The following is a 17,464-nucleotide window of genomic DNA, read 5'->3' as shown; positions in this document are numbered from 1 at the left end:
CAATTCGATTGCCAATAATACATTCCAGGTGAAATAACATAATTTCGTTTACGTTTGCGCATAGCACATCCAACATAATGTAAAAGATAGAGGAAGTAGGTGAATCTATCGATAGAAAAAATTGTAAAGCAAAGAAAGAGACGTTTTTAAAAGTGGCCCTTTATGAGCAGCAATGTTCTCTTTCAAGTCGTGACGCAAATGATTAGTTTTAAATGGTGCAATAATATAAAGCAGAGAATATGTACAGTGAATTTCCCCACCGAGTACTTGTTTAACATGCCCCTCTATTGGTTAATCATATTACAGGGGCATGTAGTATGTTGTCGATAATTTGATTTGTTGTAGTTGTAGTTGTTGTTGTTGTTGTTGTTGTTGTTGTTGTTGAATAAAACATTGTTTTCTTTCTTTCCGTTGTTTACTATTGATTACACCAAGAACAACTTTTAACCACTCTTTTTTTCCATCTGATTAATTTACCTTACTGCCCAATAAATAGACACCTTTTCCGGTCGTTCATTCTTACCATATTTAAATGACAGAAATCTGTAACCTTATAATTACAGTGGTATCGGGTACATTAACAGTTTCATTTGAACAGGAGAAAGAGAGAAAACAGCAGTTACTGCAAAATAAGAATGTCATTACATGCACTCTTCTCGCTCAGTAACCCCATCAATCATACAGATAACCAGAACAACTGTTTTTACTATAGTATAAAAAACAACAAAGAAAACACTCCAAGACGCTAGCATATATTCGGTATATACTGTTCATTCCTGTTTATTTGAATGCATATTCATTTAGGCACTTTGTCAGAGTCTGTTTTCTGATGCCTTTTAGTTGTATATACACTCTATGTACTGGGTAATATTGGAGGTCGTGTATTTCAAAAACGGAAACACACACACACACACACACACACACACACACACACACACACACACACACACACACACACGCACGCACGCACGCACGCACGCACACACACATACGCACGCAAGCAAGCACACACACACACACACACACACACACACACACACACACATACACATACACATATACCCACCAATGTAGTATTCCAAATATGAGAATTAAAGCTTGTGTAGAAAACAAGACACTTCACGAACTTTACCTAAATATACTTATGGAGTTGTATTGGTTATTAGATATAAACGTAAATATAGCTAGTTTAGGGAGTGATCAGTTTTTACGGCCGGGGGTGGGCCGGTGACTTTTTGTTCATGTTGTACTTAAAAATAGTGACCCCCTGCAATTCATTCACAAAACAATCCAACCCCCCTTCTGACAAATAAAAAAACACAATGACCCCCCCCCCCATCTGTTGACAAGAAACACTCTTTTTGTTCTTGAAAAAGACTCTCTATTCTCAAAGCATAATACCGCACACTGCACAGTTAATTTTACATGTTACATTTTCAGTAATTTTAAGTGTATCTGGTAAATTGCTATCCCAAATCCATTGTCTCACATGCATAAAGCTCTTTAGACAGGAACCCTATGAAAAATATGATTGTCTGTTCACGGCCGTACAAAATATTCATGGTGTAGTAACAAAAAGTTCTAGGATATCTCTTAGATTGAGTGAACTATTAATATTTATTAATTCAGCTAATTATCAAGTACAATATTATAAATGGAGTTAATATACTTGTAAACCCATGTCAATAACTGTCACACATTGATGTACTTGCATCATATAATGAATTGTTTGCATCATATAAAGATATGTTCACATCATATAGTCAATTATTGTTTTCTTTAGACTTAATACAACTATGACTTTCCATACATGTACACGTTTGCACTCCTCAAGGCACTTGTTTGTCCTGTTCATAATTGTTCAGTTTAATCATGGCACTGACTCAAAACTCCACCCCACCCCACCATTCATTGACCACGCTGATCATTTTGAAAGGTTTTGAATAATGAAATGTGATAAATGTCATTGGTTTCAAAATAGAAATTAAAAAATGTCATAAAAATGTTTTCTGTACTACAGCAGTTTCTAAACTAGATTACTAATTCAATTCACTTACTACTGGCTATGTTGTCCAGTATATTGCTGGCAACATGATAGCCTTGAAAATAAATACACTCTAATACCAAGGAAATGTAACATTATGATCTGCTGACAAAAATTTTACTCTCAGTATACAGTCACTCAATGTGGATACTAGATATTCCAGAGGAGATGTAAAATCTAATTTTTCTCATAACTTTGCACCGTGTCAGTACTATAGAAGTTTTGGCTACAGTAAATAGCCCTTTACTAGATCATCATCAAACAAGTCTGTGTTGATAACTTTGTTTATCAGTCATTCACATAATATATATTCTCTGAGAATCCGATTAATATTGTGTTCACCTTGGAATATACTTCTTTCTTGGTAGTTTATGTAAAACAATAGCAAGACAAAAGGGGGTTTCACATGTAGCCTGGTAACATGTATTAAACTTGGTGATGGTCACAGGTATCAAAGAAGAAGTGAAACACAAACACAGAAAAGTTATTGTTGATAAGACATGTAGTTCGTACTATAGCTATGCCAAATAACAGTTCAACAGTTTGTACATGTATGATAAATCAACATATTAGGGGTGAGATCAGTAGGTAAAAAAAATTCTTTTAGTAAGGCCTCAGAACCCCTTCCTCACCCCTTCTAACTAAATTGGTAAAATTGTTGCAGACAGCACAATCAATTTCAAATCAGTATGTAGTATCATGTAGTGCTATGAATACAAAGCCAGTATGTAGTGAGGAAAAAATAGCTTTTTTATTGGCACAATAATGTATTTTAGGGCCATGCATAACAAATGTTTTTCCCATTTTTCAGTTTGACATTTTTAGAAATGTTTGTATTGGGGTACAAAACAGATTTCATTATAAAAGACCTCCTCTCACCCCACCCCTCACTAAAAGAATTTAGTTTTTACTCTACATTGAACTATTGATCTCAACCATAAATCAATTTGGAACTTCTAATGGAGATGATCGTAGTTATCATACATTATATGTACAAAAATGTATATGAACTAGACTAACTATATACATGGACATTGAATATCCAATATCTAGACACAGGCTGGGTCAGGCACTTTCAGTCAGTGTTTGACACATATTATTTCAAAGTGTCCTAAATTGGTTATGTTTGTACACAATTCAACATGTTCAGGTCAATGGAGGAACATATTTTAGAGCCAGTAAATCTTAAGGTATTTCATTTCTTATGTTTTACATGTACAGCTACACATGCAAGTTTTTGTACCACAAGATGACACAATGCAACTCATGGCATGCAATAGCGAGAAGTCAATTTCTAACAAATAACTGTTGCTTAAAGGTGGCCATGGTGCAGTGTTGTGACGCCATACCATATGTATTAGATGTATCAAGAGACAGAGTTTATGTTATATTTGAATGTATATTTATAGCTATTTGTTTATGGTTTATTTTATGCACATGCATTTTTTTTGTTTAATAGCTTGCACAGCGCCCACAAGCGGCAGCATAGCGGCTCAATGACTAGTACGCATGTGTGTCATATACACTAAGTGATGTTTTTTTGGTGGTTTTACCCAATGATGCATTGTGGTACAATGACTAAGCATGCAAGTTCTATGTACGATGTGCAATCTCCACGCCAAGGGCGCTATCTATGATATCATTTTGAGGCAGCCGGTCACAAATGAATCTACCCAGCTGTGCGAGCTAAGGGGCTTTGGCCTAGTTATAATATTAAATGTATGGACATTGAAGTACAGGAGCATGGCTCATGATTTTGTTTAGTTGAAAACAAGGTGACCCCCCTTTATTCACCTCGTAAAAATGATGACCCCCCTCTTTGAGTCCCAAATTGAGGTGGCCCCCTCTGATTTACCGGCCCACCCCCGGTCGAAAAAACTGATCGCTCCCTTAGGTTTATTTATATAGTTGTAGGTATGCCAGTTCCAATTCAAAGAGTAATTAGCATCAGTATCTGCGCAGCGGAATTGTTTAGACGTAAACATATGTCAACATGTATTCTATCAATGTATCATCGAATTCCACAGCTTAAACGATTTACCATTTCCAATATTTGCCCTTTACGGATTGGAAGGATAGTGCGGCATTTGCTCTGTGGACGTAGTAGGCAAATTTGATGTCTACATAAACAAATAGAACCACATGTACAGTCATCCAGTAATTATCGTTGATTGCAGAAAGCATCTTACAGAACAGACGCCTCATTATCCATGTCGGTCCTGTATAATGAAAAGTTATACCTCAGACCATATATTATAGTGGTATGTTGTTATAATTTGTAACGCGGAAGCGTTAATACCAACTGAATTACCAAATGTACTATCATTTTGCAATAGTCTTCAGGAATTCAGAACTTCGTCTTTGTAGACGATTATTTTGTCATGCCATTTATCGTGCGAGTCAATATTGAATCCTTGACACCATCTTAAGATTGTAAAGCTGTGCACTCAGGAAATACAACATTCTTCTATTTGAACAACAGGTCAAGTTGATGAGGCCAATACCATGACACTTTCTATATGCATCCTCATCGAACACTTGAATACGATGTTTTTGTTCATATGTATCGCATTTTGTAAGTGAGAAACATTCTGTACAATTCTCTTGTTGAATAGCATGCACTGTGACAAATAATCGATGTACTAACACTCATTTTTTATCGATGTTAACTTACAAAAGGGATATCAAACACTCAAATACTGTTTGAAGGCATGTGTTTATTACATCATCCTAGATTATTACATGGCATATAGAGAATCAAGAGAAAACGCGTGTCCAACAAAAAACACTGATTGTGTGAGTATATACAATAGAATACACCACATGAAAATATGAACACTTGAATACAGTATCATCCAGGAGGAGCTGATCAAGATAATACTGTCTGTGGTGACATTTAGTAGATACAGTGTTGAATCACGAGAAACGCATAAAAGAGTTGTAGCTGACTTAAAGATGTAGTAGTACTTGTAGAATGGTTTGCAGCAAGGCGGTTTTTAGTCAACTGTCTTGTGTTCTATCTCATCGCTGTGGGTAATTATAACCACTTTGGAGAAAGGCTGCGAAGAGGAGAAATTTGTTGATTTGAGTCATTTGATATGTTAATTTTCAATGTATAACTTCACTTATAATGAAATATATACTATCAACTGTCTGTCTGTCTGTCTGTCTGTCTGTCTGTCTGTCTGTCTGTCTGTCTGTCTGTCTGTCTGTCTGTCTGTCTGTCTGTCTGTCTGTCTGTCTGTCTGTCTGTCTGCCTGCCTGCCTGCCTGTCTGTCTGTCTGTCTGTCTGTCTGTCTGTCTGTCTGTCTGTCTGTCTGTCTGTCTGTCTGTCTGTCTGCCTGCATGTCTGTCTGTCTGAGTCTCTGTCCCTCCCTCCCTCTCTCTCAATTTATTTATGCATCTCCATATTGTTCATATACTGTTTAGTTGTTGTTGTTGTTGTATTTTATTTATTAACGTGTCCTATGTGGACTTAAAGTATACATTAGTATACATACATACAGACAGACAGACAGTTGTTTAGTAACAACGTTTAGTAATAACCAGACAATGAGCCCACAACTGATGATAATTGCTCGTCTTACACATCATATGCAAACCCAAAACCCTAAAGGATGAAAAATTGTAATATCTTACATGATTCGGTATCCTCATCCTTAGTTTTACCACCACCACCACCACCACCACCGCCGCCGCCGCCGCCACCGCCGCCATTATCACCAGCAGCTCCTTCTATAGCTGTGACAGCCACAAGGAGCAATAGGCCAATGATGAACACGTTCTTCCACATCATCAATGAGGATATACTGAAAGAAATTTTACTTAGTTCAGGTTGTTGTCCTGTATAAAGTCTGAAGTCTGAAATCTGAAGTCCAAAGTCTTATGTCTTCACGGTGTTCGTATGCATATGCTTAAGTGTATTATGCATGACTAAACTAATATCATGATGGTATGGCAATCTTGCAAATAAAAAAATTGAAAGTTGTTAATTTCAACTATATTTCATTTTTCGCTCCATGACATTTTAAAGTTATAAGCACATAAGTAAGTACATTACACAAACTTGGATGTGTGCATCTGACCTATAGATTGTGTATTTGTCTATTCATAATGTATCAAATACATTCGTGTTTACATCTCCAACAGTGTCAAACAATATCTTTAAATTGAATAACGTATTTGAAAAAAATTGATTCTTGTGGTAACAGTGCAAGTTACTGAAAGTGAACACCTTTTCCGTAATTTAGTACACAGTAAATACTGACAAAAAACTATTATAATATTATAAGAATGAATGTTCATGGACTCTGCGTTTTTAGTATGAAATCATAAATTTTACTGAACAGAATCAAGAAGTATTTAGAAGAAGTGGAGTCATGATGGGTGAATGGTTAGCGTGACCGGCTTGGAATATACAGGCTGCAGGTTCGAGCCCTGTCGCTGCCTGCTATTTGTTTCTGAGTGGCTAAAGTCCTTGGGCAAGATTTGAACCACGACTGTGCCTTAGTCAACCCAGCTGTATAATTGGGACCTGGTAGGATGTAGGTTGCAATGTGAAGGCTTTAATCCTATGTGCTGAAATGGCTGCAATGGATTGTATGCTCCCCGGGGAGTTGAGGAAGACTAAAGGGCCGTTGTGCCGTTCTGATCCGAGCCAGGTAATAATTGTAAAGCGCTTTGAGCACGGTGTGGGAAAGCGCTATATAAGAACCCAACATTATTATTATTAAGAAAATCCCAAATGTTCGTTGACTTCTCGTCAGCATCGTCAGTGGTTTTTTACTAAGCACGTGATAACAGCCAAATGTAGTACACCCCTGACGATGCTATAGCGAAACTTTGGGATTCGCTTCCAAAACATATTTTGACCGAGTTAAAATGTTCATGTTTTGACTTAGTCGAAATGTTCATTTGATAATCTAGTAATGGTTAACGGAGGACACATGCCCCAAATCGGATCAAAATGCAGTCAAGTTTCCTGGCGTGTTTCTGAGTTAGTGTCTGGGTTGACCTCGGTGTGAACGTACGAATGGCCCGCCATGATATAAAACTTTATCCATTTATAAGCTCTTTTTATATTATGAGAAAGTAAAATTATTCAAAGATTTGTGAAAAGGAAACGAACACTTGAAACTTTTGGTGGTACAAAAGGTGATAATAGTGGGGTTAAAATGAAGGTTTGCACATTTCCTTGTACCATTTGAGTCGGGTCCAAAAGAGAAGCAAGAGAAAATATTTTCCTTGTAAATGCAGTAAAAGTTCTGCCATTGACTAATAATACTAAGGACGTCACTGGCAAAACTTTGACAATATGTGCTGCATGCTGCATGCTGCAGATGTATTTTTGAGGGCTACAAATAGTACAAAATGGTGATACGTAAGCTTACCTAGTTCCTTGAATGTGGTGACCAGATCGATGCTCAGGGGAAAAACTGAAAGGTGAAGGTAGACGGTCTTCTTTTAAACGTTTTGAACCTATTGATTCATCTTTTGGCCCACCGACGTGTGTTATTTCAATCGGGCTATGTATTTATTTTGAGTGAACAAACAACCTTCTTTGGATGCGAATATTTCATTTGGTTCAGATTGGATCTATGGCAAGGACACGAGAATAATAGATGTTTATACAAAAATACACCTTGAAAAGATTCCAATGGCGTCATACGATAAACACTACATGTTCTATGATAGAAAAAATACTTTAATTAGTAACAATCGATATATACATATACAATGTAATATGATATAATATAATATAATATAATATATATATATATATAACTCGGTGAGTATCAATCTGCTAAGACAGTGCTCTATACCGCAGTGGCAGAGCGTAATATATATATATATATATATATATATATATATATATATATATATATATATATATATATATATATATATATATATATATATATATATGTAGTTATTACTGCTATTGTTATTGTCGTTTCAATTACTGTATATGCCATATATATCAATGGATGCATTAATTACATTTAATTCGAATCAGCACTTGTTTGAATTTAACAAACCCTTATCTTCAATTTTACGATTTAAATGATCATTATTATTCGATATACATATTCTGGATGTAGGATAACATTGCTATAACGATTAACTTAAATCTAAAACTGGCGATGTATTCTTTCAAAATCCAAACATTGAAAGTTGACTTCGAAACGACATTCGTTTAGAATCTACAATTTGTTCAGAACAATTTTCATTTAACACAGATAATGGTATAGGAAAGAATGCCATCTACCGTTATACCTCCAGGGTAGGTAAATTATGCATCCTTTTCCCCAAAATATTTGACGGACCACATCCGATAATAAAATATACATCGTCCATAAACTACTGCATGTAAATATTATTCTGAAACTATACAAACAGTGTTGTTATTTCAAACGATGTATTAATAGTGAGAACGTTCTATGAAAACCAAATATTGGTGTACCGAAACCCATTCCTACATTCATGAACATACATACATTCTCGTAAGTACATACATACATACATACATACATACATATGATACATACATACATACATACATACATACATACATACATACATACATACATACATACATTCTCGTAAGTACATACATACATACATACATACATACATACATACATGCATACAAGCATACATGCATACATGCATACATACATACATACATACATACATACATACATACATACATACACATACATACATACATACACACACATAGATACATAGATACATACATACATACATACATACATACATACATACATACATACATACACACACATAAATACATACATACATACATACATACTGTTACATACATACATACATAAAGAAATGCATAAAGAAATGCATAAGGAACTAATAAACCAGTCCGTATATATAGCTGTTAAATCCGACGTTTCGAATAAATATTCTGTTTCAAAGGAAAAATTGGCGAGACAGAGAAATGCCAGGTGAAAACCCGAACATTTCTAAATATAATGGAACAAAACCGCGCGTGATATAAATAAACGGTTATACGTGGGATAAGTTCTTAAATTCGCACGCACCTAATAGAATCCAATAGAATACGCCTGAAATTTAAAAAAATACCCAATAATCATGATAATTAGATTGGGAAAGACGAGAATAATCTATTAATTCCAAGGGGTTCCAGCGTTCCAAGACGGAAAATGATTTCTTCTTCCTTCAACCTCAAAGCTTTCTCATCACCAGAAACCTTACAAATTCCTGAAATGGACATATCTGATACATTATGATCATTTGTAATAAAATGCATAGATACTGGATAGTTACGATTCTTTTGTCTGGTCAAAGTGTACGTACATACGTACATACGTACATACGTACGTACATACATACATACATACATACATACATACATACGTACGTACGTACGTACGTACGTACGTACGTACGTACATACATACATACATACATACATAAAAATGGGCCAAGTAGTGTACATAACATTGGTATAGTGGCATTACTGTTGTAAGTACAGTACTAGTAAAGTCACTGGTATGATCAGGTGCTCATACCTACTATTTATAATAGAAACTGGAATCTCATGAAATGATGTGTAGTGTCCGAAATAGAAAGCATACAGTATGTATTAATCTTTCATACTGAAGAGTAGAACAATTAGATTAACTTCGTCTTTAAATCTATAAACTATCTATGAATATTACCATTACGGAACTTTCAACTTTTGCCACAAGTGCAATATTTGTGAAGCATATTGGCCATTGATTGTGCAATACCAGAGTATTTACATGCCATGTTCTGTAACTAGTGTGGTAGGTAATACATGTATGTGTATACTAGTATGTATATATATAGTTTTGTATGAGCGACACTAGTACTCCAGGTGAAGTAATTTAAAAAAATAAAGAAACAGGGACAAGAAAACATTCCACATTTCCGACAAGGTCATGCCATTGTAAATTCAAGGATTTTTTCCTTCCATTAAAATCTAAAACGCAATGACCCCCCCTCCCCCCATCCAAAACTTTCAAAACAGGATAGCCCACCCACCCCCACTGCCAATTTCAAAAACAGAGTGACCCCCTACCAATCCACCGCCTCCACCCCCCCCGGGCTGAAGAATCTGACCGGTCCCTTAGCAGAATACGTTGATATGTTGTTCTTGAAGGTCTGCGTTCTAGAGTTTACAATGTGACACTACTGTAGCACTAATTTTGAAAGCGTCATTACGCGTCCAGTGTCCACTAAGCTTACTTTTACAGTGTTATAATACAATACAAAATTCGCATCTGTCAAGTATCTCTTGCTAAATTCTCCGATATTTGTTTACGACTACAGAAAAGGGACACCAGAAAACGTGACATTTTGGTAGTAATTCTCGCTATCTGCAATACAATTCTATGCATCGCTAATGAGTCAAATGGAACGCAGTCTCGCGACCGCGCTTGCATTTGTCGACACCTACACTTCTGGTCGCCTATGTCAATACATGTGAATGTTTCTTCCAAACAGTTTAATTTGTAACAAATAAGATAAACGCAAGTTTTAAGCTCATATAATTATGGAGGTGGGAAATTTAAATATGTACAGTATCTTTCCAGAGCAAAATTACAAGAGATGTCTACAACTCAAAATGGGAAAGAAACATTCCTGTGTATTAGCATAGGCGACCGGAACTGTAGTTGTCGACATTAGAACGCGTTGTCGCGCGACTTCGTTCCATTTGACTCCACAGTGATGTGTAGAATTGTATTGCAGGTAGCGAGAATTGTCGGTGTACTTTAATATAATTTGTACACCCTTGAAATTGTATTTGCGTGCATGATCAGGAATATGCCAATCTGGTGCAATTTATATTTCCGTGCAATTAATTCAAAGATTAAAATAAGTCACTTTGTGTTTGAGTTGTTTCTTGGACTTCCTAAGGATCCTGTCTTCATATTTTTATCATCATTAAACTGAAGACATGTAGAAGACTTAAAAAGGAAACTATATATAGGCAGGTTGGAGGACAGACGATTTGTTGAGAGATAATTAGGAATTTCTGGAAATAGATAGAAAGAGGAAGCTAACATGTAGGTTTTTAAACGTAAATGCTCGTATCAGACTAGTTAATCTGTGTCATGCACGTGGGTCTTATAAAAGTTTCTTTTCAACTATCCATGTAGGGACAAACCTAACGATTGGATGTCTACCTTTGTCTATTATGACGATGACATTACAGAACTAGTACTAGTTTGCATTGTGGTATTCGGAGCAATTAAAATCCGTAGTGTGTGTGTATTCACCATATGTTAATAAAGAGTTGAGGAGGGTACAAAGAATTACATAAAATTACTAACGTGAGTAACTGTTACAACTAATTGTCATTTATTCTACAACTCGATATAGATTCCAACAGTACATGTGAACGCAAATATCTTATCTCGCTATCAATTCAAGAGTTTGTGTTTTTATTTGCCTACATTATTATTGATAGAATAACATATAACATTATAACCACTAAACAATCGAAAGAGGAAGGAACAAGCACATAAAATTAACAATCTGAAAATATAAGAATTTAGAAGTGAAGTAAACGAATTGATAGTTCTATACAGACAATGGCACTGAAGTTGTCATGCATTGTACTGTAATAACGAATTAAATTACTATACAAATAAAATAAGGAAAGTACAGTTGAAGAATCACAGTAATAATAACAACAAATTTTATACTATCTGATAATCTAACAACAGAACTATAATCTGAAATCAATGATGACGTCATTTCCTTATCATCGCAATGACTTGATGTGGATAAACTTTGTCTGTGTTGTTGGATAACATATTCAATTGATCCAGTCGGTAGTGGATTATCGTCGTCCCGATGGCCACGTAAACCCAGGCCAGAAATTTTCTGCGAAAGAATTAAAAATAGACATTTGTATACGAAAAATGATATTTGAACTTCGAAAATAGCAACCAGCAACCACCACTAGCAGCAGCAGCAGCAGCAGCAGCAGCAGCAGCAACAACAACAACAACAACAACAACAACAACAACGACGACGACGACGACGACACCACCAACAACAACAAAAACAATAACAACAATAACAATAACAACAACAGGTGAAAAAAGGACTAAATATTTTGATTAATCGCTTCGGTAGATATCACCATGGTTCTGTATATATTTACTATTAGCAAAATTCTCATTGTGTATTTTTGGTAAAGTTACACATTAGATTCTCGAAGACTATAAATGTTCATGATCATCCTTAAAGAATGCATACAGAATAGCTTATATATGAATTTTCTGGACTTAAATAAATATTTTAGATAGATAGAATAACATGTGTTCGATGATATATATTCCTCACCTTGTTCAGGGGGGTCTAACGAACCAGTATCAAAGGTATCACCAGTACCATCACCATCTTTAGCCAATCTTTTAACTACGTTTACATCATCATCGTCATTCGCAGTAACTGCAATCACCATGACAACCATCAGTACTACTATCACCAAAGCTTTCCTCATGGTTCTGAATTTATCAAGAGAAGAACGTTGATCTGATAATTATGAATTTTACTCTAATAGAGTTTACAAATCATCAATATCTACTTTAATATTCTTCATGTAGAACTGTAAAATTGCAGTTTTAAAAATTATATTAATGTGGGTTTTTTTACACTCTGCTAGAATTACATGTATATAATTTATTGTACAACAAAAACATTTTCGTATATGTTCCACATAGAAAATTATATCAACAAATACTATAATTATTGATTGTTTTCAAACTGAATGACTGAGAAAGTGCGCTAGGTTTATACAATCTAATCCGTCCAGCTGTTCGGATGTCACGGTTTAAAATCACACTTGCTGAAACTGGAACATTTTTTTAAAATATTTTTTTATAGATAAAATAACTTAATAGTAATACCGTACACCCTGAATAATATTGAATGACCAGTGGGTAAACGTCTTTGTTATAGTTGTAAACATGATATGGTACAATAAATCAAATCAATTGATTTTAGGTCCGTACCCAAAAATCGACGCACGCAATGGCGATCACGATTTCATACTGTTACCTCACTATATACTGATTATTATGTACACTGTCTAATTACTGATATTTCAACAATTTTCAGTAATGGACTGTGGTTGTCTGATCGAAAAATGATATTAGAGTTACAACTAGTTTTAACATGGAGTCAGATTCAAAACCAAGCCTTCACTCAAGATTTAAACATGTCACTAGACTACCTACGGATAATATTGATCACTAATGATAAGATACAATGTCTTTTTATAAGTAATTGTGCAATTTTTAATAAATATGTCTTTGGTTACTTGATGAAAAATGTCCCAGTACGGCAATTGCAGTTTTAAGACCAATACTTTGTAACAATACAGTATACCAATCATTATATGCCATTATATACAATACCAATATTCCATATTGTATATGCAATACCAATACTTACTGTACTTATTTCAATGTTTTTGGGAAAACCCAAATAAAACAAGACAACATGAAAAAGATCAGGAGTATAAACAATTTAAACAAGAAATCAATTCTATGTACGACAATGAACCGATGCTAACAAAAAGGTAGACTTAATGTACCGAAATAAAACGTATGTATTCCAAGTAAGCTCGAAGTTTGCGCCAGTGAAAACTTTGTTTTTTCATGTTCATTTAAAAAAATAAAATGATATGAAGTATAACATTAACCTTAAATGAAATGTATAAAGTTTTGTTGGTATGTACCGTAAACGTACGACCACTACGTTAGTGGTCTGTAATGTAAACCTACGACCACTACGTTAGCGGTCTGTACTGTAAACCTACGACCGTGTGCACTTCAAGTTGTACTTTTGGATGTGCACGTCTTTGCGATTATACTGGGATAGGATCGTTCAATGTTAATATTGTCTGGTCGAAAATCCTGTACTTATATTTCTCATCGTGTGTTTGGAAAGAAATGAATGATGTTCAGTCAGATATACTTACCAGTGGTAGTATTCTGTGTCTTGTTCGTAGTCCACAATATAACGCTCTTTAATACCCGTTTCTATCCGAACCACTGCTTTTAAAGGCAAAGTAACACTTCTTAGTTAGTCAAGCTGCGTTTGTATTCTTTTTTTAAAATACAAATCTGATAAATATGAAAAGGTTTGCCTGAATCTTCGCGTGATGGAAGGTGTTTATACAGGAACCAGTTTAAAAAAAGTATACCACACACTGACACGGGGAATTGAAATGTGTGCCTTTGACATTACTACACGTGATTGAATTCAGTGATATTCAACCACATTTGTTTATTGTTTACAAGGTTTCCTAGGTTACCACTACCATCATTACTATAATGGCGGTTCGCCCGTTAGCACGCCTTTTGCAAGAATAATTCGTTGGTATTTACAATAAAGTCATCAAATAAAAAGTGTGGCATCGGGTCATAACCCGATGACACGCATTAATGAACGGGTAAAGTGTTCTGCAACTTAATTAAGACTGAACAAAACTACCCAAGGGTTCAATTTTTTTTTTATTGTGTTGGTGTGAAAATGTCTGTATCAACGACAATGTGCTGAGTCAATACATGTATAGCTAATGAAACATGGATTTAAAATGAAGACGCAAAAAAATGACAGGTGAATGCAACATTTCGTAAATCATTTCAATGTGAGGTGAAAAACTAGTTTCATCGATAGATTTAATCTATGTGCACGTGTGTAACCTGGTTGCATCAGAATGGCGAAACTAACATTCCCTATTATGGTAAATACAACAGACAATACGATAGAGTAAGAGACGCTGTTTAGCATCTATTTTGAAAGAGTGGAACCGGTGAAGCACGTGTGAAGTGTGAAGTTATCAATAGTATACCAAGTCAAGTTAGTATTGATTATGATTGTATAATAAGGAAAGAAACCGAGGGTTGTAAGATAACATCATAGATAAAGCTGTGAAAGTCACCAGATAATGAACAAAATGGTGTATTTTTAAATGATCGTTTTTTTTGTAAGTTCTTCCACTGTGACACTACATGGTTGTTTACTCTTGTCGAGAAATGTCATGCAAAAACACCAGGTGTTATATTTCATAGCTGTATTATTTGGATTCTTACTACCGCCTCAGGCCTTGATGGAGTTCGTGTATTGACATGACACGACACTGGTTTGATATGTTCCTGGGGTATTAGTACGACCTGTATTACTTTCATTTCAGGAGAATGGGTGTATATTACAAAACTGAGCGGAAAACAGAATTGATTTGATAGCATTAACAAATCTGTATTATGTATAGTTTATTATTTAAATTACAAATGTTTTGCTTGAAGACTCATTTTTTATTTAAAATTCCGTGGTTTGCCAGGCTGCCATAACACTTAATAGCATAATACAGCTATCTTTCAACTTTATCCATTTTAAGTTAAATGCGAGATATTTCGGCGTGAATGTAAAGTGAATAACAGGAAACGTGCGTCGTTGTCAGACCACTGACCAACAAACTTAAAGTTTCAGGATAAATATGCGAATTATACGGAAAATGAAAATGTAGTCACACGTTATAAATGAATGTACTCATCTTAGTAGACTTATTAAGGGATATATCCGTAAATGAATCACACATGGATGATTGATTGATTGATTGATTGATTGATTGATTGATTGATTGATTGATTGATTGATTGATTGAATGAATGAATGAATGAATGAATGAGCTAACGAACGAAAGAACGAATGAATGAATGACTGTTTAGTGCAATGCACAGAAATGCATAGCAATTTTAAAAAAGGGGAAGTTTAAGATGAACCTGAATTTTAAATAGCAGACGAATTGGTAGACTGATATACGTAATGTCGTTCATCGATCCCTAATCGCTTCTCTGTGACACGTCGAATGTTACAGACTATATATAGCTAACTGACGTTGGCGAGATTATGTTGTATTTGTTGTATTCTGCAATGTTGCTGAAGGAAAAGGTTCGAGCCCCATCGCTGCTGTTTGTTTCTGAGTGGTTAAAGTCATTGGGCAAGATTTGAACCACGACTGTGCCTCATTCCATCCAGCTGTATAATTGGGGATCTGGTAGGATAGAGGTTGCAATGTGAATGATTTAATCCTATGCGCTTATAATTAAAGGCTGCAATGGATTGTATGTGTAAAGGGCCGTTGTGTCGATATAGGTGCCAGGGGTAACGCGCTTTGAGCACAGAGTGGGAAGGCGCTATATAAGTAAAACTAACATTATTAAAACAAATCCGAGCTGTAAGATATCATTTGGTACGATCAGACCTTCCCAACATATAAGAGAATAATATCATAGAGCTATGATTGCTGCAGGTTTTAGTTTCCAATCCACCCTTCCACCAACACATACATGTTATTGCTGTCAATGTACACTTTTTACTAAACTGTCCTGTATTTACGTACGTTTGAAACAGAATAGTAAAAGCGAGTATTTTGCTGCAAATTTTGGTATTAATGGAAATATATACAAACACTTCTACAGGAACACCAATCTAGTTAAATTTAAAAGTAGAGTTTATTAAAATCCCATTTAAAAACCACACTCCTTGAATACGTACAAAGGGGAAGACGAAATTGAAAACATTGTGACATGGCGAGACTTCAAATAATATTACGTATTAAACCTCTCTAAATGATTAAAGCACGGAATACATAACAAAAATAGAAAATAGAGCTCAGTTTGTGAATTAGATTGATTGAGCAATACTGCAGTGAGGCAGAGTAGAATCCACACGTTATACAGACGGTTTACGCACATGTTTCGTTTCTGCCTTAGAAAAATGTCGTCCTCGAGTCCACTGAAACTAGACACAGTATGATTGACAGGGTTTACAGAAGGTATTGCCAAATGATGATACAAAATGATGTCTTTGTGCAAACACATACCTGTCCATCTGATAAGAAACAGCCTGCGTTCATAAAACGACAAATCATATTGTATGAAGACAGTGCAAATTTGATTAACATTTGATGTGGGAATGCGGCTGGATTTCAATTCTCATACCTTCGATTCATTTTTAGTAGGTCCTGGATTGTCGTCTGTTTTTGTTTTGCTTGTTGTGTTGTGTTGTGTTGTGTTGTGTTGTGTTGTGTTGTGTTGCATGCTGTCCTTTCCTTTCCTTTCCTTTTCTGTCCTGTCCTGTTCTGTTCTGTTCTGTTTTATTTGTTTCTTGTTTTGGGTCGATCGCCTCTTCCTGTACCAGACACACCAGTAGATTGACGTGATCAACTCTCAGAACGACAAAGTAAAAAACAAATGACAATATACGAAAGAACTAAAGCTGTATAAAGGAAATCAAGCCAGATTGATGATGTGCGTGACATGACAAATTTGACGTATACTCGTAGCCGACAGCAAATATACTCACAGTGTAATTGTA

Source organism: Glandiceps talaboti, chromosome 7, assembly GCF_964340395.1.
Source record: "Glandiceps talaboti chromosome 7, keGlaTala1.1, whole genome shotgun sequence".
In the NCBI taxonomy this organism is placed as follows: Eukaryota; Metazoa; Hemichordata; class Enteropneusta; family Spengelidae; genus Glandiceps; species Glandiceps talaboti.
The sequence above is the reverse complement of the archived record's forward strand: the minus strand, read 5'-3'. Positions refer to the sequence as shown.